Source organism: Anolis sagrei, chromosome 3 (genome assembly GCF_037176765.1).
Source record: "Anolis sagrei isolate rAnoSag1 chromosome 3, rAnoSag1.mat, whole genome shotgun sequence".
Classification (NCBI taxonomy): Eukaryota; Metazoa; Chordata; class Lepidosauria; order Squamata; family Dactyloidae; genus Anolis; species Anolis sagrei.
Genome location: NC_090023.1, coordinates 60,981,477 through 61,005,641, shown reverse-complemented (window position 1 = coordinate 61,005,641; position 24,165 = coordinate 60,981,477). Strand labels below are relative to the sequence as shown.

The window sequence follows — 24,165 nt, the reverse complement described above, 5'->3', positions numbered from 1 at the left end:
TTCCAGAAGCATGCTCTCTTGACATTTCGCCCACATCTATGGCAGGCATCCTCAGAGGTTGTGAGATATATTGGAAACTAAGCAAGGGATGTTTATATATCTGTGGAAGGTCCAGGGTGGGAGAAAGAACTCTTGTCTGTTGAAGGCAAGTGTGAATCATGCAATTAAACCACCTTGTTTCATGTCTGGAGTTCTGTGTTCATTGAGAACACAGAAATGTTGGAACACTCTAAGAAGACCATGTCATACTACACAAAGAAACCATTGAAATCCAAAAGCAGGTGGATAATTTCAAAAGAAAGGAGGTAACCATGAAAATTAACAAAATCTGGCTACCAGTATTAAAAAAAGTCTAAAATTAGGACAGTTAATAAAGAAGAGAGGAATTCCAGACAAGAAACAGTCAGGGCCAGCTAACACCTCCCAACAAAGGATTATCTGAGACAGGACTCAGCGAGGCCTTGAAGCTGCAAGGCTATTCAAAGCTAATCTAGGTGGCCAATTGCAACATTCACACCTGCCTCAAACAGAGGAGTTCTTTCTCCCACCCTGGACCTTCCACAGATATATAAACATCCCTTGCTTAGCGTCCAATATACTTTACATCCTCTGAGGATGCCTGCCATAGATGTGGGCAAAATGTCAGGAGAGAATGCTTCTGGAACATGGCCATACAGCTTGGAAAACTCACAGCAACCCAGTGATTCCAAGCCATTAAAGCCTTCCCAACACATTTCTTCAAATTGTTTCCAATTTATGTAGTTGCATCAAAGCGTCTTCTTAGCAAGACTTTTTTTTTTGGGGGGGGGGGGGAGGGTTGACCTTGCCTACCTCTGAGCCTGAGAAAGTGTCACTTCTCCAAGATCACCCAGTGAGTTTCCAAAGCTGAACCCTGGTCTCCTAGTCCAGTGCTTAAACCAATAATCCAGGTTGGCTCTCCTTCAGGGGCGAGAAAAAGTCAAGAAAGACTGCGGAAGCTGTAGGAAAACTCGGGAGGGGTTGTAAGTGGAGGGCAGTCTTAGCAAAAACCTCGCCAACCCCTTACCAGGGCAACCCACAAGGGCACCATATAAGCGCCCACCCTTCTCCTTGGCAAGGCTTGGCGGGCAGGGAAGCCTCTCTCCGCCCACGCGCAACGTGTCCCTCCAACTTGCGCGTCTGCCTTGCTAAGCCAGGCGTATCTTTCGAGGGGAAAGTGATCTGGGGAATGCTGTGCCAAGCCCCCCTCCCCGCCAGTTGCTCTTCCACAACTTGCCCTCCCCGCCTGGGTCCAAATCCTGGAGCCCACGCCTGGCAGCGACTGAAAGAGAAGGCTTGAGGTGGATGCCTGAGAGAGGGGCTCCTCAACCAAGCGACCTTTGAGTCCTTCCTTCCTCTCGGACAGGAGAGCCAAGGCTGTCTGGGCTGGGGGTTCCTCTCCTTCCCTCCCCCCCACACCCAGCAGAAGCAGCGGCTTCATCGCGGCTCCTCCCTTCAGGTGGAGACAGTACTAAGCAACTAGAAGCGGCAGCGGAGGCACTCCTCGCGGCGGCTGATCGCCTTGCCGGCTGGCTCAGTCCCTCCCTCTCTGTGCTGGACAGCGCCTCGCTCACCTGGTTGGCTTTGCAAAGGAAACGAGCCCGGAGAGGAACCCCGTGGAGGTGAGTCCAAAGGGAGGGAAGGTCAGAGGGAGGGAAAGAGAAGGGCGGGGGAGGAGGAAGAAGAGGCGCGCTTGCCACAACTCCCTTCTTGCTGAGATAAGCTTCCAAGGACATGATTTAGGCTGGGAATCACTTGTGCCCACTTGTGTTCTCCTTGGCTATCTTTTTGTCCTTTGCCTGGTTGTGAATGGAAGTTTTGTCTTTGGGGAGGTGCCAGCTAGCTAAGCTTGGTGGAAGCTCCTCTCCCTCTTCTCTCCTACTTGGCGTCTCCATCCTTATATTTGGCACATCAGGCACTGTTTATAAAGCCAATATGTGCAGTAACCCTGGGGTGAGGCAAAGGGATAATAATAATAATAATAATACTTTATTTATACCCCACCACCATCAGAGCGGCTTACATGAGGCCAAGCCCAGCAATACATTACAGCAACATAAAACATGAACAACAAAATAACATCACAATAAAATAAATAGACCAATCAAGTAAAATAAACAGTACAAAATAACGGAAAATCAAACACAGTGGGCAGACCAAATGCATGACATAAAATGATAAAACTCGCCTACGGGCTGAGAAAAGCAGTATACAAATACAGTAAATAAATAAATAAATAAATAAATAAATAAAGCAAACTCTGGATGAGATAGCAATGAAAAGGTCTATTTGTGGAGGAGGGTGCTCTTTTTCCCCTCCCAAATAAGAATCTTCTTCCCCCCCCCCTTCAAATTTTCCTTTCTAACCAAAGTTAAGGTGAGCCTTTCAGAAATACACTTGAGGCAGCCAAGGAAAAGGACCTGGCAGAGTTACCAAAGGAAGGTGGAGAGAGCCTCAATAATAATAATAAACAGAGGCTGGATGGCCATCTGTCAAGGGTGCTTTGAATGCAATTTTCCTGCTTCTTGGCAGGGGGTTGGACTGGATGGCCCAGGAGGTCTCTTCCAATTCTAGGATCTGATGAAAACCTGGCTTTGTGAGCAGGACTTCCCAAATGCAGCAGAATTATATGAAACCATGGAACAACTCAACAATGCAATTGACTAATGATTCGACAAGGAGACACACAGGACAATGTTTTTATGGCCTTGTATGGTTTGTAATTTTTATATTTTATGCTAAATGTTTTAAACAGTATTTTATGATTGTTTTATCTGTTTACAATTGTGGAGGCATCGAATTGTAAACAGATCAAATTGTGAACTGCCGTGAGTCACCCCTGGGCTGAGAAAGGTGGTATATAAATGTGGTAAATAAATAAATAAATAAATTCTATGATTCAAATAATAATATTAACAGCAGCAACACTTTTACACGATATGGGGATTTAAAGATCGAACTGCAAAGACTCTGGCACAAGCTAGTAAAGGTGGTCCCAGGTGTGATCAGCACACTGGGTACAGTGCCTAAAGACCTTGGCCTGTACTTAAAAGGAATCGGTGCTAACAAAATTACCACCTGTCAGCTGCAAAAGACCATCCTTCTCAGATCTGTACACGTTATTCGCTGATAAATCACACAGTCCTACCCACTTGTGAAGTATCCAGTGTGTGATCAAATGCAAAAGCCAGCATAGTGATCTTGTTTGCTGTGTATTAATCTTGTTGTATATCAGATAACAATAACATGTTATTTATATTCCACTCTATCTCTCCGAAGGGACTCAGAGCAGATTACAACATACACAGATAGGCAAACATTCATTGCCTTTAATGCAGTGAAATAACAATGACATGCAAATACACAGAACAAAGGTAAAGGCTTCCCCTTTCATCTCCGGCTTCTGCAGGTTGTGCTCAACTCTTGCCATGGGGAAGTGCTTTCTTTCCATTTCCAAGCCAAGGAGCATGTTATCCGTAGACACCTCCTGGTCTTGTTGCTGGCATGGCTGCATGGGCACCTTTATTACTGTTCTGCCAATGCGGTACCTATTGATCTACTCACATTTGCATGTTTTTGAACTGCTAGGTTGACAGGAGCTATGGCTAACATCGGGAGCTCACCTTGACCTGCAGCTTCGAACTGACAGCCTTTAGGTCAGCAGATTCAATAGTTCAATTGTTCAACCCATTGCACCCCCACAGCAAATATTCTAGTGTGAGTGGTTTTCAAGGACTCTCTTTCTGTAATGATAAAAAATCAGAGTTGAACAGGAAAATTATATTTGGAAGAGGGAAAATCCTATTTGTTTTTCTCTCTTCTCCATTCATAAGCGACACCACTGGCAAAGCCTCTCCAGGTCTGAGACATATGAAAGTGTCCAAGGTATTCTACAAGGATGGAGGGGAACAGGACTGCCCATTAGCCCTGAAGTTGTCTTGTACATTTAAGGAAGAACAGATTCATATAGTATTTAGAGAAGCTGTCATGGATTGCAAACTACTTCTGAGAAAGTGGACTGTAATCCATTTCATTCTGAAGTGAAATACGTCTGGGTTGCTGTGAGTTTTCCAGGCTGTGTGGCCATGTTCCAGAACCATTCTCTCCTGACATTTCACCCACATTTATGGCAGGCATCCTCAGAGGTTAAGGATGGAAACTAGGCAAGTGGGGTTTATTTTTCTGAGGAATGTCCAGGATGGGGAAAAAAAAACCTCTTGTATGGTTGAGACAAGTGTGAATGTTGCAGTTTGCCACCTCGATTAGCATTTAATGGCCTTGCAGCTTCAAAGCCTGGTTGGTTGCTGCATGGGGGAGTCCTTTATTGGGAGGTGTTAGCTCGCCCAGATTTATTCTTGTCTGGAATTTCTCTGCTTTTTGAGTATTGCTCTTTATTTACAGCCCTGATTTTAGAGGGTTTTTTAAATACCGGTAGCCAGATTTTGTTCATTTTCATTGTTTCCTTCTTTCTGTTGATATTGTCCACATGCTTATGCATTTAAATGGCTTCTCAGTGAGGTCTGACATGGTGGTTATTAGAGTGGTCCAGCATTTCTGTGTTCTCAAATAATATGCTGCATCCAGGTTGGTTCATTATACATCTGTTCATTATAGAGGTTAGCAATGAGACTTCTCTTTTTCTTCTGACATGAAGTAACCCTGGAAATGTATTCAGGAGTTGGCCATGCAATAACATACAGCAAGACCCCAATTTCATAAAGAGATAACAGGGTAACCTTGCTTCCTTTTAGAAAATCATTCCAAGAAGGCAGCTGCTAGATAACAAATTGCAGCTTGGTAGGAATGCTGTAAGAAATTTGCTGCATTTTGTACTTTGCATGTGTATTTCCTCCTAGCCTCTCTGAAACTTTCAAAAGTTGCTATTTTCAAAGCAAAGGGTGGTGGCCTGATGACCAAAGGATGGCCTGCTGACCAAATATGTACAAAAGTGGCATGATGGGAAGAAACATGTGACATTTCTTCAGCCTAGATTTCGCTCTGCAAGACTTTGTCAAGTCTAAGTTATTTACAGCTCATTGAAGAATTCAAGAGATTAAGTTAATGGGCAGAACATGCGTGTAAGAGGAGTAAAAGAGCATATTCATGTCTTTCGGTCATGATTTTCTGCTTATAAAATCATTATATTTCTGGTCTGACTTCTTCAGATTCGGTGAAATGAAACTAGTAAAACAAGCCCTATAATAGACAAGAAATAAATAAATAAATGAATCTTGATTGGAAGTGCTTTATACACTTTGGCAACAATCCAGGCAAGTTCCACATGTTTTATCTCAAGAAAATTAATGGATTTAAGCATAATTAACTCTGTGCTGGATTCTAGCCTCTGTGCTAGTGAATAACAGCACCAGGCTAGGGTTTTTTTCCACAGATTTACTACTAATACTTGATGATGTAAAATGCAAATTCCAATAGAGGATTTGGTTCATTAAATCAACACCAGATGCAGACTCAATGGAAGCGGTAGTCAAACTCTTTCCAATTGACATAATTTCTTTTTTTCTATTATCAATGAAGTGGGCCATAACAACAACAACAACAACAACAACAACAACAACAACAACACACTTATGCACTTGCAAGAAGATCGTGCAGATGGACTATAAGCAGAGGCATAATTACTCAGATGTTCCACTGGAACTTGTGCCACAAATACCATTTGTCTGTGACAAACTGGTGGGATCATAAGCCTGAAAAAGTTACAGAAAATGAACGCGTCAAACAACTCTGAATTCAGCTGACAGAGTTTTGGAGCACAATACTCCTAACTTCACAATCATGGTACAAAAACAAAGTGTGGATTGTCAATGTTGCAATCTCAGGAGACAGCAGAATTGATGAGAAGCTACTGAAAAAGGTTACATGATATGAGGATTTAAAGATCGAACTGAAAAGACTCTGGCAAAAGCCAGTAAAAGTAGTCTCAGTGGTGACCGGCACATGGGGTGCAGTGACTAAAGACCTTGGCCTGCACTTGTAAACAATCGGTGCTGACAAAATTACCATCTATCAGCTGCAAAAGGCCACCCTGCTTGGATCTACACACATCATTCATTGATACATCACACAGTCCTAAACACTTGGGAAATGTCTGATATGTGATCAAATGCAAAGTCAGCATAGTGATCTTGTTTGATACCACTCTTGTTGTATATCAAATAATAATAATACACTTTATTTATCTTCCACTTTATCTCCCCAGAGGGACTCAGAGTGGATTACAATATGCACATATGAGGCAAACATTCAATGCTTTTCACACACAGTGAACAATGACATACAACACAGACAAAGGTAAAGGCCTTCTCCCTTTTTCCATCTCTGATGCCTGAAGGCAATGTTCAGCTCCGGCCATGGGAAGGTGCTCTTGTTCCATTTTTCCATGCCAAGAAGCCCGTTATCCACAGATGTCTCCAATTGTGTTGCTGACATGTCTGCATATCTGCATGGGGCACCCTTTTACCTTCTCACCAAGGCAGTAACCATTGATCTACTCACATTGCATGCTTTCGAACTGCTAGGTTAGCAGAAGCTAGGGATGACAATTGGGTGCTCACCCCGACTTGTGGCTTTGAACAGCCAACCTTCTGGTCAGCAGATTTTCTGCAGCTAGCAGTTTAACCCACTAAGCTACCGTGGCCTCCGGCTGTGCTACTGCAGACCCTCTTGCTTTCATCTTTATCTCAGGGCCCAAGTGATTAATTCCAGGTAAGTGTTCATATGACAACTGTTTTAGGGTCCTTTTGTGCTACTTAATTATAGCTTTATGGCTTCACTTTAACTACCGTGGTAAAGTGAGCACAATTCAAAGTGCTGGCTTTAGTCTATAAAGCCCTAAATGGTTCTTGCCCAACTGTCTGAACGGAGCTCCCCCTATGAACCATCTTGGAGTTTAAGATTGTCTGGGGAGGCCCTGCTCTTTGTCCCACCTCCTTTGCAGGCATGATTGGTGGGGATGAGAGACAGGGCCTTCTCAGTGGTGGCCCCTTGGCTGTGGATTCCCCTCCCCAGGGATATTAGATTAGCCCCCTCCCTCCTGACATTCCATAAAAGAGTGAAAACATGGCTCTGTGACCAAGCCTTTGGAGAATTTGTGAAATAGATAGATATGGAATAATGTGCAATGACTATTGGGACAGCCCGGATTACGCTTGAGGATTACATGATTGATTGTGAAGATACTATCTTAAATGTTTTTAATTGTTTTAATGTAAATGTATAATTCTATTAAAATGTTTATTTTAATTGTACATTGTTTTTATGGCATCAAATAGTTGCCTATGTATAAGCCGTCTTGAGTACCCTCCAGGTTGGAGAAAGGCAGGGTAGAAATGTCATAAATAAAATAAATAAATAAATAAATACCCTACGAGTTCCTGGGGCTTGCAGTTTGGTGAAGCACTAAAGCTCTTTCTGGCTGAGACATCGAAATGCCTGTTTCTAAATTCAAAACAATTCTAAACAGGTTCGAATCCAGGGAGCGGCGTGAGCTCCCGCTGTTAGTCCTAGCTTCTACCAACCTAGCAGTTCGAAAACATGCAAATGTGAGTAGATCAATAGGTACTTCTCTGGTGGGAAAGTAACAGAGTACCATGGAGTCATGCTGACCACATGACCTTGGAGATGTCTACAGATAACGCCGGCTCTTTGGCTTAGAAATGGATATGAGCACCAACCCCCAGAGTCAGACTGGACTTAATGTCAGGGGAAAACCTTTACCTTTACTAAATGGCAAACCCCGGGATTTCATAGATGTAGCTGCTATATCAGTTGGAGTGGAATCATTGTGCCATAATTATGTGGTGTGAAAGGATCCTAAGCTCATGATTTCACGAAGAATTCCATGGCACATGGTCAGATTTTGTTCCGGGAAAATATGCATAGGATTAAACTATATTGGTCTGTTTAACCATATTCAGTGGTTTAGGGATTCTGAATATGCAATTTTTTCTGGAGTTGTTCAATTCATATGCATTAGGAGATGACTTAGCATCCCATATTTTGTACATCAAGTCTTTCAGTATGACCTTCACAAGCTGTGGGACTTTAATAGTCTGTTGAAAATGTATTTGCCCACATTTTCTACCATACTACTGAACTTGTCAGCAGCCAAACATCCAAAGTTTTGTCAGAAGATGTGGGAAATTCAGTATGAATCTCTTCAGATTTATTTGGGACATTCAGTTCCACCTTAACATTTACTGCTTTCCAATGGAATTCAGTAACAGCAGAACAGCTTTTCAGTAAGTTAGCAACATGGTTTTAGCTAATGACCTTTTGGGGAAATTTCTGGAGTGCTGCCTCGTTCAGCTAGAGAGAGAGGATCATCTCTATGCAGGTCTATGGAAACTCGCTTCCAAATTTGCACAATATATATCTATATTTGGAGGAACCTAACAGGAGGCTCTCATAGTAATAGGGTTGTGTGCGTGTGTGCATATGTGTTCACATGTGTGCACAATCTCAGAATGAAAACAGATGGAGAAGACAGAATCTTCGCCATCTCTCAGAAATTGCTTTTCAAGCCTGCATCCAAAAAGTTCTCCTCCTACTCAAATTTCAACTAAAGCAGGAGAAAAATATTGGAGTGTTTCTAATGCCCAACTCTCTTTTGAAGGCAGCATTATCCTTCCCCTGAAGATCCTTTCTGGGCCTGAGGCCAACGAATGCTGGTGGCCTCTCTAGTCCTGACTTAATAATTCCTTTGGATCAAGGCTTCTTGACTATATTGCATTATCTCCTAACATCCTCCTTGGGATTGTGATGAGCCCCCAGCATGAATTCTTGGATAATCCAATACAGTGATTGTTTCTTGATCAACACTGGGCAGATAATATGTCAAATTTTGCTGCAAAGAAGAACAAGACCACAGTTTCTAAGGTGGTGCATGTGCATCTATAGTAAATGAACACAGCTGAGTAACAGACTGAAGAAAGGGTTAACAAAGAAAATTTTGAAACACAAATGGAAATGAATGAGAAAGTTTGTTGTTGTTTATTTGTTCTGATTGCTCGTGACCTCATGGACCAGCCCATGCCAGAGCTCCCTGTCAGCCGTCACCACCCCCAGCTCCTTCAAGGTCAAGCTTCAAGGATGCCATCCATCTATCTTGCCCTTGGTCAGCCCCTCTTCCTTTTTCCTTCCATTTTCCCAAGCATCATTGTCTTCTTCAAGCTTTCCTATCTTCTCATGATGTGGCCAAAGTACTTCATCTTTGCCTCTAATATCCTTCCCTTCAATGAGCTGTGGGGCATTATTTCATGAAGTATGGACTGGTTGGATCTTCTTGCGGTCCAAGGCACTCTCAGAATTTTCCTCCAACATCATTGTTCAAAAGCATCTATCTTCCTTCGTTCAGCCTTCCCTATGGTCCAGCTCTCACATCTGTAGGTTACTATGGAGGATACAATCACTCTAACTATGTGGATCTTGGTTGCCAGTGTGATGTCTCTACTCTTCACTATTTTATCAAGATTGGTCATTGCTCTCCTCCCAAGAAATAAACGTCTTCTGATTTCCCGGCTGCAGTCTGCATCTGCAGTAATCTTTGCACCTAGAAATACAAAGTCTGTCATGGCCTCCACGTTTTCTCCCTCTATTTGCCAGTTCTTAATCAATCCGGTTGCCATAATCTTGTTTTTTTTTAATGTTTAACTGCAACCCAGATTTTTCACTTTCTTCTTTCACCTTGATTAGAAGACTCCTCAGCTCCTCCTCACTTTTGGCCATCAAAGTGATATCATCTGCATATCTAAGCTTGTTAATGTTACTTCCAGAAATTTTAACCCCAGCCTTGCATTCTGAGAAAGTAGCCTTGGGCTATTACCCCGAGGTCATGGGACAGAGACTGTCTTGGTAGCTATTACTGACAAAATTCGTCATCAGTTAGACTGAGGCGGATCAGCGCTAGTGGTACACTTGGACCTCAAAGCTGCATTCGATACCGTGGACCATGACTTGCTGATTCATCGATTGGCTATGTCTGGTATATGAGATTTAGCCCTTAAATGGTTCAATTCATTTCTCCGGGACCGGAGACAGAGGGTGGAGTGGTTTGGCCAAAGCTCTGAGAGCTCCTGACTTTGTTGTGGAGTTCCCCAGGGTGTTATCCTCTTGCCCCTGTTATTTAACATCTACATCCGACCACTTGCTGGACTGGTGTGGAGCTTTGGCATAGAGTGCTACCAGTATGCAAATGATACCCAGCTACTCTTGCATCTTGAACCTGGGACAACCGCAATTCCTGAGAACTTTAAGCTGTGTTTGGAAGCAGTGATGAGTTGGCTGCAAGCGAGCAGACTAAAAGTGAATCCGGCAAAAACAGATACTCTGGCCTGGCCAGCCTCCAGAATTAATCCAGTCTCTGCCTGATTTCGATGGGGAAGTTCTGGTTCCGTCTGCCACTGTTAAAAGCCTTGGGGTTGTGTTGGAGTCATTGCTGACTATGGAGGCCCAGATCACTGCCATAAGTAAGCAGGCCTTTTTTCATCTTCACCAGGCAAGGAAATTGGCACCTACCTTTCGGTAGAAGTATTGGCAACGGTAATCCACGCAACAGTTACCACTAGGTTGGACTACTGCAATGCCTTATATGCCAGCCTTCTGAAGTCAACAACCCAGAAGATTCGGATGGTCCAAAATGCGGCGGCCAGGTTGCTAGCGAGATCATCTATAAGATCCCATATTACACTGATTTTGCAACAACTGCATTGGCTACCAATAGAACATCAGATCTCTTATAAGATACTGATCCTGACATTTAGAGCTCAAAATGGCCAAGGACCTTTATATCTTAGGGACCGCCTCATTCCTTTTTTCCATCAGTGGTTACCTTGATCCATCCAGGAAAATCTCCTATACATACTGGGCCCTAGGGAGGTACACCTGGAAGCTACAAGGCGCAGAGCTTTTTTTGACCTATGCTCCAATTCTGTGGAACTCATTGCCTCCATATGTTAGAGCAATGACAGAGTGCGACCTTTTGTAAAAGCGCTCAGGACTTGGCTGTGTGGTTGTGCATTTAAGTAATCAGATCTAATTTGCCAAATAGTCACTGTTTAATGTTTTTATGTTGAATGTTTTTATATTGTGAAATGCTGTTTTAAATTGTAAGTCGCTCGGAGCACCTTGATGGAGAGCAACTAATTAAGAAATAAAGTGAAGTGAAGTAAGAAGTATTTGAGAGCACAAAGACAGTGTGGAAGAATGCACTCACCATTCTAATGAACATTGGGCTTTGCCATGTTTTTCCTATCAATGTCTTTGATGCAGTGCTGGGTTTACCATTGTGCATAAGCACAGGTACCTGTTTGCCACCCCTCCCCCAATCTTCTTGCTCCAATTTTTTTATGATGGATTTTGCTTAAGTGGGGCCTTTGGTGGTGTATGTGACTCACAAGTCATACTTTTGCCACCTCTAATCTAAAGATACAAACTGCACAACCTTGGTGAATAAGTCAAAATCATGGTAGTACCTAGATGGAAGACCGCATTAAAAATACCATGCATGTGTAGCATTTGCTTGAGGGGCAAAAGCAGGAGAGAAATGAAATAATTACATACATACATACATAAACAAATAGAATTAAGTCATTCAGAGTCAATATAATTGAGTGATTATAGTGCTGACTGGAATTGAACCATAAAAATCACTGGGTGATTTTGGGCTCTCTCTGTCATCTTGAGGATTGTTAAGAGAATAAAGGAGGATCAACTTGACTAGCACCTTCATAGGCCTGAAACAATAAACTAGACCAGAAAAAATAAAATAAAAGTACATAATAAAATACAATAATAACATAAATGTTTCACTATCTGCCCTTTTATTGGCAGAAAGGATAGGATAAAATCTGAGGTAAGGCACACGATCTGTTATATGCTGAGATGTTTTCCCATGGTGTTCATCTACCAATGTGATCAACACTTATGAAAAGAAATACCTTTACATGGATTGGTTATAGCAGTTATAATAATTTTTAACATGCAAAACATTAAGAAAATAATAAAAAAATTGTTAAAGTACAGAAAGCACAGTACACTGATAATATATGCATGTGTTGTTGAATACATCAAACAAAAAGTAAAATGCTTCTAAATTCTCATAATATTGGTTTGCAAGTAAAATGGGTACAAAACCAAATAGTTGTACCATGGAATGCAATTCAAAGCTTTAGAATTTGAAATATCAATATTTAAAAATTACAAAGAGTAGCCAGAAAGAGGTATTATGTATGTAAAGCTAGAGCTGAATATCGCAGTGTTGAAACATCACATTTGTATTTCCACCTATTGCTATAGTTTTCTTGTTATGATTTATTGAGACTATAAAACTTTCTAAAAGGGCAATAGAACTGAAGCACTTGGCACAATGTAAAAACTGGCATAGATCCTCAGTTGTTGTACACCAGAGTACTGAAGCAATGAAACCATATCTTTTACAAGTTCATTTCTACTCCAGTTTTAATACAAGCAGTTTTCTCTGTGTCTGTTTGGATTTGTGTATTTCAAATTAAAGACAGAATCAATACTGAAAATTTAACAAAAGGAATACGTAGTTGGTTGGCAAATCTGTTATAGTTAAATAATTTTAAGAAAAGAAAATTTCTTAATGTATTGCTAGGTTGATTTTATTTTGCCTTCAATTTCTATTGGTAACTTTACTAGAGGCAGTTTTGTTTTGTTGTTTATTTGTTCAGTCATATCTGACTCTTTGTGACCTCATGGACCAGCCCACACGAAAGCTCCCTGTCAGCATTCGCCGCCCCCATCTCCTTCAAGGTCATGCCAATCACTGCAAGGATACTATCCATCCATCTTGCCCTTGCTCTTTTCCTTTTTCCTTCCATTTTCCTCAGCATCATTGTCTTCTTCAAGTTTTCCTGTCTTTTTATGATGTGGCCAAAGTACTTCATCTTTGCCTGCAATATCCTTCCCTCCAATGCACAGTTGGGCTTTATTTCCTGGAGTATGGACTGGTTTGATCTTCTCGTGATTTAATACACTCTCAGAATTTTCCTCCAACACCATATTTCTTACAGTTCATGCAATTCCTCTGGTTTACTCTGCCTTTATGAAGTCATATAACACATAGGAAGGTGAAAAAGGAATGAGGTATCTGTGAAATAAATGAGACGCAGCAACCTGGAAAATCTTGATGCCTTGGTTTTCCGTTTTTCATCTTCTTTTGCAATATCATAGAGTTGGATGAAACCACAAGAGCCATCAAATCCAACTCCTTGCCATGTAGAAGCACACAATCATGGCACTCCTGATAGATGACCATTCACCCTCTGCTTAAAAACCTCCATAGAAGAAGATGGTGGATGGAGGGATGTAAATATAGGACACATCGCCTATTATATTTAATCAGAGGTCTTTTTTTACACTGTCACCAGTCTGAACACTACTCAGTTGTGCCTCTCATTCACAACACCCAGTCCTAGAAGAGAAATAGAAATAGAAATTACAAGCTGGTTTCTATTATCAGTTCAAAACTGCATGGAGGTGAACAAGGTGAAAATTAATCCAATGAAGATAGAAAACCTAATATTGTGGGGAAGTTGTATAACTTGTTCTCACATCTTGAGTGTGTGCCTTCACCTGATGTTTTCTCTGCATGTCACATATGACAAGGAACCCTTTTCACCACCCTCAAATGATAAATCTGCTGCCTGTTTACCTAGAGAAAATAGACTGGTTTTGGAAATTCAGATCAAAGTTAAAGGTCAGACATTTGTTTTGTATCTTTTGCATCGGCAGGGGTGGCTCAATCCATTACGCAAAGTAAGCATTTGCAGTATAGTTGATTTTGCTCAGGGGTGCTCTTGAGGTGCTCTTGGGGAAAATAGACCTTGACATATGCAAGTTGTAGTTACTGGGATGTATAGTTCACTTACAATCAAAGAGCATTCTGAACTCCACCAATGATGGAATTGAACCAAATATGGCACACAGAACTCCCACGACGAACAGAAAATATATATCAGTGATTGGTTTGGGGGGGGGGGGCAAAATACTGTTTGCTTACCGTTGAAAATTACCTAGGGCTGCCTCTGTGCATCGGCTACCAGTTTCTTAACCTTTAAAACCTAAAATTTGAGGACTCAGTATATCATCTATTTCACTGTAAGCTTCCCATGAACCACATATGTATAGTGAAGATCAATAACTGAGGGAATCCTTGATTTTCAATTTCTTTGTGAAACCTGCCAAGAGAGACACCTTCTACATTGCCATATAAAATCCAGAATATCTGATTTGAACTGGATTATATGGCAGTTTAGATTCATATAATTCAGTTCAAAGCAGATAATATGGATTATTTGATTCAATAATATGGATTATATGGCAATGTAGAATGGCCCTGAGTGACAAGTTCTTTTCACTGCTATGGATACTCTTCCCTTGTAGAGTAATCTTTATTTAGTTTGTAAGCCGCCTCTGGAGTTTGTAAGTCGCTTTAAGTATCCTGCGAGAAAGGTGGGGTATAAATGAAGTAATTAAATTTGTTGCTTTTAGAAATCCATTAAATCTGTTTTGTGCTTCTTAAGATTTGCCCTATTACTGTTACACTGGATTTTTTATCTAAAAAGTAATGCAATGATTGTGCTTATTTTGTACACTTTCCCCTTCAAATTAAATCTACATTAAAGGTGGCAGATTACAAGTAGCACACCACTTTTATAGGACTTTTTGATTAATCTGTTACTTTGACAGTATTATTGTGCAGCGGCTTTTGGGGGTACTTACTGTGAAAAATTTCTCCCTAAGTATTAAATAAAGCAGGAGGGAGGGAAGAGAGGTGAGATTTGTTACTGGGATTAAATCTCCCAAACTATTACAGTGTCTTGAAAACTTGAACAGCCATGTAAGACTGTTTTTAAAACCAATAAAGATAAAATGTTGATTTCTGAACCAGTTTTTCTTAGATTTCTCATCATATGGATATTCCCATATGTCCCTGTAGCGGGTTATTGTAAGCACTGCTGGCCCTGTGTGGGGAGAAAACACTTAAACTCATCCAAGTTCTTCTTGTATGCTTTCTAGTAATTTTTGATGTATAGCAGCACTATGATGAGGTTTTCTTGGTGAGATTTGTTCAGAGTGGGTTTGATGAGAGAATGTGACTAGCCCAAGGTCTGGCTGAGTGGGGATTTGAGTTGTAGTCCAATGATGAAAAACTGCTTCAGAGGGCTTGGGAAAGCTCTAGTGCCAGTATGGTAGAATATGTGGAGATGCTGTAGTAGGCAGTGAAAACTGTGTGGTTCTCAACTCATGGGTCCCCAGATGTTTTGGCCTTCAACTCCCATAAATGCTAACAGCTGGTAATCTGGCTAGGATTTCTGGGAGTTGTAGGCCAAAACACCTGGGGACTCACAGGTTGAGAACCACTGTTTTAGATAGTATAAAGCTACTATTGCATTAGTTATAGGAATTATCTATGCAGTTTTGTCTATGTATGACATGGCCAAATATTCATATGTTGCTAATCAATATGTGAACTAGTCTTAGCTTTAATGTAGGTTACTAATGTAGGTTACTACATTATAGGGGTCCTTGGAGGCTGAGAGGTGATAAATGTAAAGAAATAATAAATTAAATACTAAATACTACATTATTAGGCAATAGATAAAGAATCAATGATCGTTTTCTATATTGGTTTCTCACTAATTCCAAAATCATGCATTATCTTTTGTGTGTGATTTCTGTTGGCTCCCATGCATTCCCCTCCAACAATATAATTAAAAAATGTCTGATAATATATGGTGGTCCTGTAGTGAAATTACAAGTGAAGGGGGAAGTGGAGACAATGTGGCTCATTTATTTCAGACTTTAAAAAGCCAGTTACAACTATGTAAAAACCTCCAAGTATATTAGCTGGAAATATTTTGGCCTAAATAAACCTGCTTATCTTAATAACAGGTAAGGAAGAGCTTAGTTCTTTCCTACTAACCTAGTTCTATTATGTATTTATGTATTTACGTATTTATTTATTTACTATACTTGTATACCACCTTTCTCAGCCTTATTGGCGACTCAAGGCAGTTTACAACAAGTCAGTACACAAGTCTGCCAAGAGACAGTTACAATGATTTATAGCATGTGGAGGTGTTACTACATAACAAGATGTGAAGACATATAGGGTTATGTACTTTTGAAAGTTTACACTTTGTCACTAGTGTAAATCCAAGCTAACTTGTGTCTACCCATTAGAATCAACCTAAATTAACCACAAGATAATATATGTGTTGAATGTATCAATTGCTTTTCAAAATTGTTGCTTTGCAAAAAAATAAGTGGAGTACAGAACAAAAAGAGATCGATGAGATAAATGTACAACTTTTTAGTATTAGGAGGCAAGATAATTTAACACATTTCAGCAAAGTTTGTGACAACATGATTTATGACAGAACGGGAGATGAAAATTTAGATAGCACATTTTTCTTTCTTCTTGTCCTTCCCCGTCTTTTTCCTGATGCCTGAGCAGATATTGCACACAGCTACAAAGATACAAGGGGTCATCAAGTTCATCAAACACCCAGCAACTGAAAGTTTCTAACAAGCCTGTAAAACTGGAACTTACTCTTCAGACTATTTTTGAACTGATGCTTGTCTTTTCCAGCAATCTTAGCAACTGAAAGAAAGGTTTCCCTAATGTCAATTCCCTTGGAGCTTTCAGATTGCTCTGTGAAGTAACTGATCTGAATTAACTCAGGAAACTGACGTCCAGGTTAACCTTTCACTTGAGTTCAGTTCTTTGAAAAAGCTCAAAATATTAATATTGTAGAGACTTGGGTTGTTTAAAACTTAAGAGTCATCTCACAATCATTGCTTAAAAAGAGTAAGAACTGCTCAAATAATGGAGCTTCTCCAAAAGTAATTTACTCGAGTCATGGTGTCTTCTGTTTGGGAATTAGAAGTGAACACTGCATACTTGATGACATGGTCATAGAAGAAAATTGAGAAGAAAGAGATTAGAGACTCTCCTATCTATCTATCTATCTATCCATCCATCCATCCATCCATCCATCCATCCATCTATCTATCTATCTATCTATAGGGGAAGCAACCTTTCCTGGGTTATGGACCCAATCACACAAAAGATGGTTGTGGGTGGAACTAAAACTACCCTTCTGTGAAGAGGGGCATCTGTATTTTCTCTGCCTTTATCTCCTCTTTATTTTTCTTTTATGTTTCTAATATCTCAGTTCCATTTCACATATGTGCCTGCACATTTCTCTCTTATACACATGTACATGCACACATACAACTAGTCTTCCATCATTCCTTCAAAAATCCATGACTTTATCACATGTAATAAAATTAGTTTTTCTACACATTTAAGAATTGGCATGGAGCCCATCACATAATGCAAACCTCAACTGTGGGTTCCAGGTATTTCATGGTTTCTAAAGTGTGGGTTTTTCCCATGATTCCTAAGTTGATTGGCAATTGAGTTATTTTCCAATTCTCTGCATAAAGATGTGTAAAAAAGCCCATATTGACATGTTATGGGAATCCCTCTTGCCTGTTTGTAAATAAAACAATGGTGTTGTCATGGGGCAGAAGCCGAGATGGGCAGTATAGAATCCTTTCTTCCATAATAATTTTTAGGACCGAGGAGATAATTTATGTCTCTTAAAATAATGGCTAATGCTGCTTCCCACTGAAACAAGTGTTTGAAAATGGTGCTTTAGCTTAGCTTGGAAGGGCGTTGAGGGAAAACAACCCCAGGAAAAGTGATTTCTTAAGACTGATGCCTTAACTCTGGTCTAGTTGAAGGGTATGACAGAAAACAACCCCAGAAAAAGTGGCTCCTTAAGACTGATGCCTTTTAAGTCTTGTCTAATTCAAGGGTATGAGGGAAAACAACACCAGAAAAAGTGGTTTCTTAACTCTGCTCTAGTTGAAGGGTATGAGAGAAAACAACATGGAAGGAGACATATATCCCCTGTGTGCAGGCAAATCAAATGAATAAATCTTAAAGAAAGTGGAGAAAAGGATTAAGTGTGATGTGGGTACGTAAATCTCCCATTTAATTTCAAAGCGGGGCATGGCGAAGCTTAAGGGAAAACCAATGATTTACTTCATTTTACTTCATTTTTACTTATGAAGTCCCCAGTGTAGATGTTTGATAGTGGAAATGAAAACCTGGCTGCATTGGTATCTCTTAGGGTAGTTAAGGTTATAATAACCTATTCAGATTGGGTTCTGAACTCTGGAAGCAGAACAGCAAAAGCCAAACATCAATAATGTCATTAAGCAATGGTGAAGATTGAATCAAAATTCAACAAAAGAAGCATTTTATTTTCAGCAGTGGAAAGCAATAAATAGTAAAAATATAAATTAATAACAGTTTCATAAACTTAGCAACATTATAATATTTTTGTTAATATTTTATCTTCTTAAGAAAATCTAACAAGTTAGGCTTCACTGAACCATACACACAAAAGTTCTAACATTTTATGTTTATTTTGTTTTGCTTTTTTAAAGTCAAATTTTAGATTACAAGGTTTTGAGGCAGAACTTGATCTTTCCCCCTAATCCACAGTTTGCCCTGTGGTCTCCTGTAATAGGGTGAATGTACAGAGTGTAGGAGGTAACTGGTAGGTGGGAAAGGCTAATTATATGTCATCCCTGGAAAAATAATGTTTTGCTATAATCATCACCATATTTTGGTTATTAAAATAGAAATTAATGAAGTAGCTCTTAAACACACTTGCTGCTGTGATTGCTGTATTCACTGGGTTTCTTCTGTAAATATGGATTTGATTTTATATGAAGTGGTTTGTTGATCTTGTATTAGTCAACATCACATTACTTACATGTCTTTATTCTTTCTTTTAAAATGGTGCACAGAGATATCTTGTTAACAAAATGCTACATGATCATGACCTTATTGGATCTGGGCTACAACTTTTATAATACTCTTCGGTATTTCCCAAATCCAGTTCTGGTTTGAAACATGGTCATTTAAAAAAAATATTAAGCAGTGAAGGGCTGATGGAAGGATGAGCAGAAACCTTTTTAAAAGATAAATTTCAAAACCTTCAGTGTTTCAGAAGAGACTTCTTACCCATTTCTTTTGGCCAGAAGAGGAATGGCGCAAAGACCTTGTGAGATTGAGGACAACAAAGACAATCTTGAGGACTGCCTTCAGTCTCAGTAGTTCATTTAGTCCACCCTTATCTAGCTCTGTATCTAACCTTGCAGAAAAATTTCCAAGGTTTCAGGAAGAATTAGTTTGTAAGTCTGTCTGATAGTCCTTGCTATTCAGTGCCAATTTACCATTGTGCTTATGTACGCTTAAGCACAGGGCCCCCATTTTCCTGTCGAAAGTTTTTTTTATGATGGATTTTCCGTATGTGGTGCAATTCTAAATTTGAAGGTGCTCTATTTCGGAGTGATTCCAAACATAATGATAGAGTTGATAGTCTATGGCAGTGTGCCTCGACGCAGGCAGTGTAGCCTACTGGGCCTTCCTCCTTCAGAGCCAAAGTAAGAGGCCTCATAACTTCTAGCACAGGGCTTCATTTGTCTCAAATTTGGCACTGCTGCTGTTTATTGGTGATATCCATTCAGATACTAAAAAGATCTAATACTGCTTAGCTTCTAAACTTGGGTAAGTTCAGGTGTATACATAGTGAACAATTTTTAGTGAAGCTGAATAATAGAAGCAATATCAATTGCACATTCTCAGGCATATCTGTTAAATGAAGCTTCACGAGTTTAGTGGGGATTCTAGCTTAAAAGAGTCAATAGAATTAATGTAATGATGGTTATTTCTTGGTGATCTTTTTTTTAAAAAGATCTATGCAAATTGATTTCTGGATAGATTTCAATAAAATGTGGAGAGTATGTTTGGGAAGGTCAGATTCTAGATGTAGATTATGTGGCATATATCACATCTATTTGGGGTGGGCTCTAGTAAGGCACCCTACTGATTTTCACAAAAATGTCTGATGAATTTACACTCTGTCTGAGATAATACATTCTATAGCATAATTTTGGTATGTTGTACACATTTATTGCTCAAGAAGTTTCTTAAATTTGATTGGCAAAGTTGTACAACTGAATGCCCATCTGAATTTGAAACTCAATGCACAATTAAATGCTCAGGCACATGACTATATAATAATTTTGCAGCATGTATAACTCTTCCTAAATTTTTGAACTGAATGCATGTCTTCAGCAGCAGACAGAATTTACAACCAATATGCAGGAAACTTATGCCTGTATCAGATAACAGGAAGGTCTCCGCAAATATTTGGACAGTTGTGTATATTGATAAGATTGTAAATACAGGTTATGTACTGGTAAGATCAATAGCAAAATGTCTTTGGAGACCGAGTTGCCTGCATTTATATATGAATTTTGCCATTTTGGGGGTTAATATGGAAGTGCCATTTCTAGTTACATGCCCTATCTAGAATGTTGAAGTACATTGTTGGAAGAAGATTCCATGTATCAAACTGAGTGATGACAAAATTGAATAAACCTCAGATGTGTTACATTACATCTGTTCAGTACAAGGTTAACTTGAAAATATGTAGAGAACATTCCTCCCATCAGTTCTCAAGTCCTGTGAGTTAGAAATATGACTGCCCAGGTGCATTATAATTCAGTGTCTACACATGTCAGTTGTATCATCTTGGAGCCGTAGCTGACAATGGTGGCATTATTAAAGTAATTATACTTTAGATGATTAATTTTCTTCTGACTAGTGTTAACAACCCTATGCCCAATTATTTGTTTGTATAACATACTTTGTGTTATAAAAGACAAAACTGTGATATGTGTATAGCATTCAAAAACATAGCCGTATCGGGATGCAAAGGAATTTTGTTGCACTTTAGAGACTAACTGAGAGAAATGAAGTTGTAGCATATACTTTTGTAGACTAAGCCTACTTCCTAGTTTTTGAAGTGCAATGAAGCTTTGTTTTGCAGAAAATATGATCTTGAATAATCTTAAAAGAAACACCTATGTTTATAAAAGTCCTGATATTGATTCTCTGGCTACCTACAAATCTCATCACCAGCATTTCATTAAATTATTGAAGGTTTTTCTTTTCTCCTAGATGTGCTCTTGATTACAGATCTCATCTTTCTGGACTTCTGTTACTTTATCTTTCCACACACTTGTCACACTTAAAGACAACACTTTTTCCTTTGGTTATTTCAGCCTGATCAAGTACTTTTGAACTGGAAAAGTGTAGTTCATTCTAATATAAAGGCTGTCCTATTAGATTTGTTATTTATACAATATCTATTGCAATTAAAGTGAGTGTAAAGGATGAACTTTCATGGCTAGATTAGTTTCCCCCTGTTTTACCACAGTTTTGTTCTGTTATCTATCAAAATATGCTGCAATGCTCTGGTATTTTAATTTGGATTTTTTTTTTTGTAAAAGAATCAATACAACCTGAATTAATAGAAAAGAAGGTGAGAACTTTTATCATGCCAAAACTAACTTGCTAGATCTGTTCCTTATCTAATATTGGACTAAAAAAATAGTCTTTTATAGGAGTGTACATGATTCCGTTTTGTGATATGGGATCCAGAGAAATTCAGTGATCCAGTAGCCAGACCACCAAAACTGAGTTGGGGGCAGCTAAAGGCTCAGCTGGAATGGACCACATCATGCCAGATCTTTTGGCTACATCCTGGAGATTCAACTTCTCCATGAAAAAGCCACACATGGGTTGTTCCCCATTACCTTTGCCAAAGTCAATCAGAAGAAGAAAACAGGTCATGTTTCTTTTTGCAAGGATGGTCTCTCTATAGTAGTGTGGGCTCCATTTTTCTGTGGCATTCTGGCATTTGAGAGAGAAAGAGAGAGAGAGAGAGATCATGTGCTAGCTAGCTCTGTATTCTCAGTGCTGCCACTGCGTGCTTAGGATTAATTTTTGAGAATTCAAATCTTTTTTATTCTTATATTATTTAATTTTCTTAATTCATATCTTCCTTATAGTCCATCTTTTTATTTACTAATTTTGCTAGGGGTGGATAGGCATGCATTTCGGGCGGGGGTGAGATTAAAAAAGGCATTTTTGTGTGTATGTTTAAATATTTTTTACCTTTTGCTTTAACTTGACTAAGTGTGGGATACGTTTAGGAAAGTGGAAGATAGCCTGACTCCCTTGAGTCCCCACAGGGAGAATATTATTTCAATTTCAATCCCTCCCCAGTCCTACTTTCTGGCTTCTGTACTCTGTCCTGCACCAGCAACCTTCCAAACCAAATATTAAAAAATTACAAAAAATAAAAATAAAAAAAATCAGTGGCTGACCCAAATGTTCCGAAACTTGCAGGCTTTGCAGTCGTAAGTGTGTTCTCCAGTGCAGTTTACTAGGAATTTCTGTTTCAGAATACCTACAGAAAATAACTAAGGCAAGAAAAAGTAATATTTGTTTCTGACTCAGATACGGAGTCTGAGCAGGTACTGTTCGTAGGCGTTTCTATTTTTGATTTCCATATTTCCGCGATGACTATCTTATTTAAGAATAATGTCAATAAAATACATATAGGAGGCTATCAATTTGCTGCTTTAAAACTTCCTTCTTCAGCCTCTTGCTCTTCAAATGTTTTGGATGATAAAGCATGTCATTCCTGACCATTGGCCATTGGCCATGCTGGTTGAGGATGATAAAACATCTGGATGACACCTGGAGACATCTGCCTTTTTGCATATTTTGGAATTCTAGTCTGGAATCCAGTGTGTCTGCATAAGTGAATACTGATATATATAGAAAATAGAAATGGAGCAGTTTCCCAACATTCATATTCAGCAAGAGTTGCTGTGATGATAATATAGAGAGAGGGGAGCCAGAGAAATGGCTGTTGTGTATTGGGACCAATTTCTAAAAGGTGCTGATGAAACATGAAATGTCTATAGACAACAGTTGGGAACTGCTGTTTCAGACTGATAGAGCCCACTATCTATTGGGATGCTGGCTAGGGAGTGCCAATGTGAATTGGTGGGCCTGATGCACATTAAGCATTTTTGCTAGTGCCATAATATACATCTTTGTAATTCATTAGCAGGGTTCCTCATTGACTCTGTAACACAGCTAAATACATGTAAAGTTAATAAATACAATACAACCTCTGTATCCACTGGGAATATGTTCATAAACTTACAGTGGAAACAGGAAATTCTATTGAAATCAATAACTTCTGCTGGAAGTTACCATGGGTTTCAGTTAGAGGCCCTAGAAAAATCCTAGAGAAATATTCTCTCTGGGAATTTATGGTAACTTTAGCTGGACACATATCCTGAATAACCTAGGAAATTCCTATTGAATATATATTGTGTCAGATGCAGTTAGATGAAATGCCTTAGTCTACAGAGATGTATTTTATCTTTTCAAATTCTTTGTTTATATCTAAGGGCAAAATGTGAAGTTCAGGTTGAATTTATACAAATGCTACTTGCAGGACTGTAAATTTTTCTCTTTAAAAATTGCCATTGTGAACTACAGTGGAGTGATTTGGGAGTGGCTGAGCAGAGAGCATTACAGCCCTCTGATTTATTAAAAAGAAGACATTGAGAGGGAAAGAAGCAGAAATGAACTTGATCTGATCTCAGCAGTGAGAATTACCCTGGATTCTATACATTTTTATCAGGAAAATTGCACCTGTAGGGAGTCAGATTGAAGGGGAGAGCTTAAATCCACACAGGATATACCGCCTTTTCTTTACATTTGATAATTGTACTTTTCACATGACATAGATTCCTACCGCTGGGTTAAGTGTGTGCTTGCTAGAAAAGCCATTAAATTGGAATAGTCAATTGCATGGTCACCAGCCTGTACACAGCATGGCAACCACATATTGAAAATCACAGCTAATGGAAAAGTTCTCTGTTTCTGCAGACTGTCTTGATTCTCAAAGACAGAGGAGGTTATTAAAGATGGGACTGGCATACTAAATATAGCTCAGGAAAAAGTTTGCTTTGACAGTCTTGACATAAATTAATACTTTTGTTTGAGTTCACCCACAAATCGCATTCATTCATTTATAGTATTAAGACTTAAAGAAACTGTTCAGGTTTTTTGTGCCTTGGTATTTTTTATAATGACTAAGGTGCTAGGTTTTGCAGAGAATATGTAAAAAAAATGTGTTGTAG

The 24,165-nt window shown here is 39.4% G+C and overlaps 1 protein-coding gene across 1 annotated transcript in view; it reads left to right on the top strand.

The window, feature by feature from the left end:
• Window positions 1–1,375: 1,375 nt before the first annotated feature.
• Window positions 1,376–24,165, top strand: part of ROBO2 (roundabout guidance receptor 2) — a 1,336,704-nt gene continuing 1,313,914 nt past the window's right edge. Inside the window, exon 1 of the mRNA XM_060770531.2 lies at window positions 1,376–1,640. The gene's annotated coding sequence lies outside the window, so the exon portion shown is untranslated. The remainder of the gene's footprint in view (window positions 1,641–24,165) is intronic.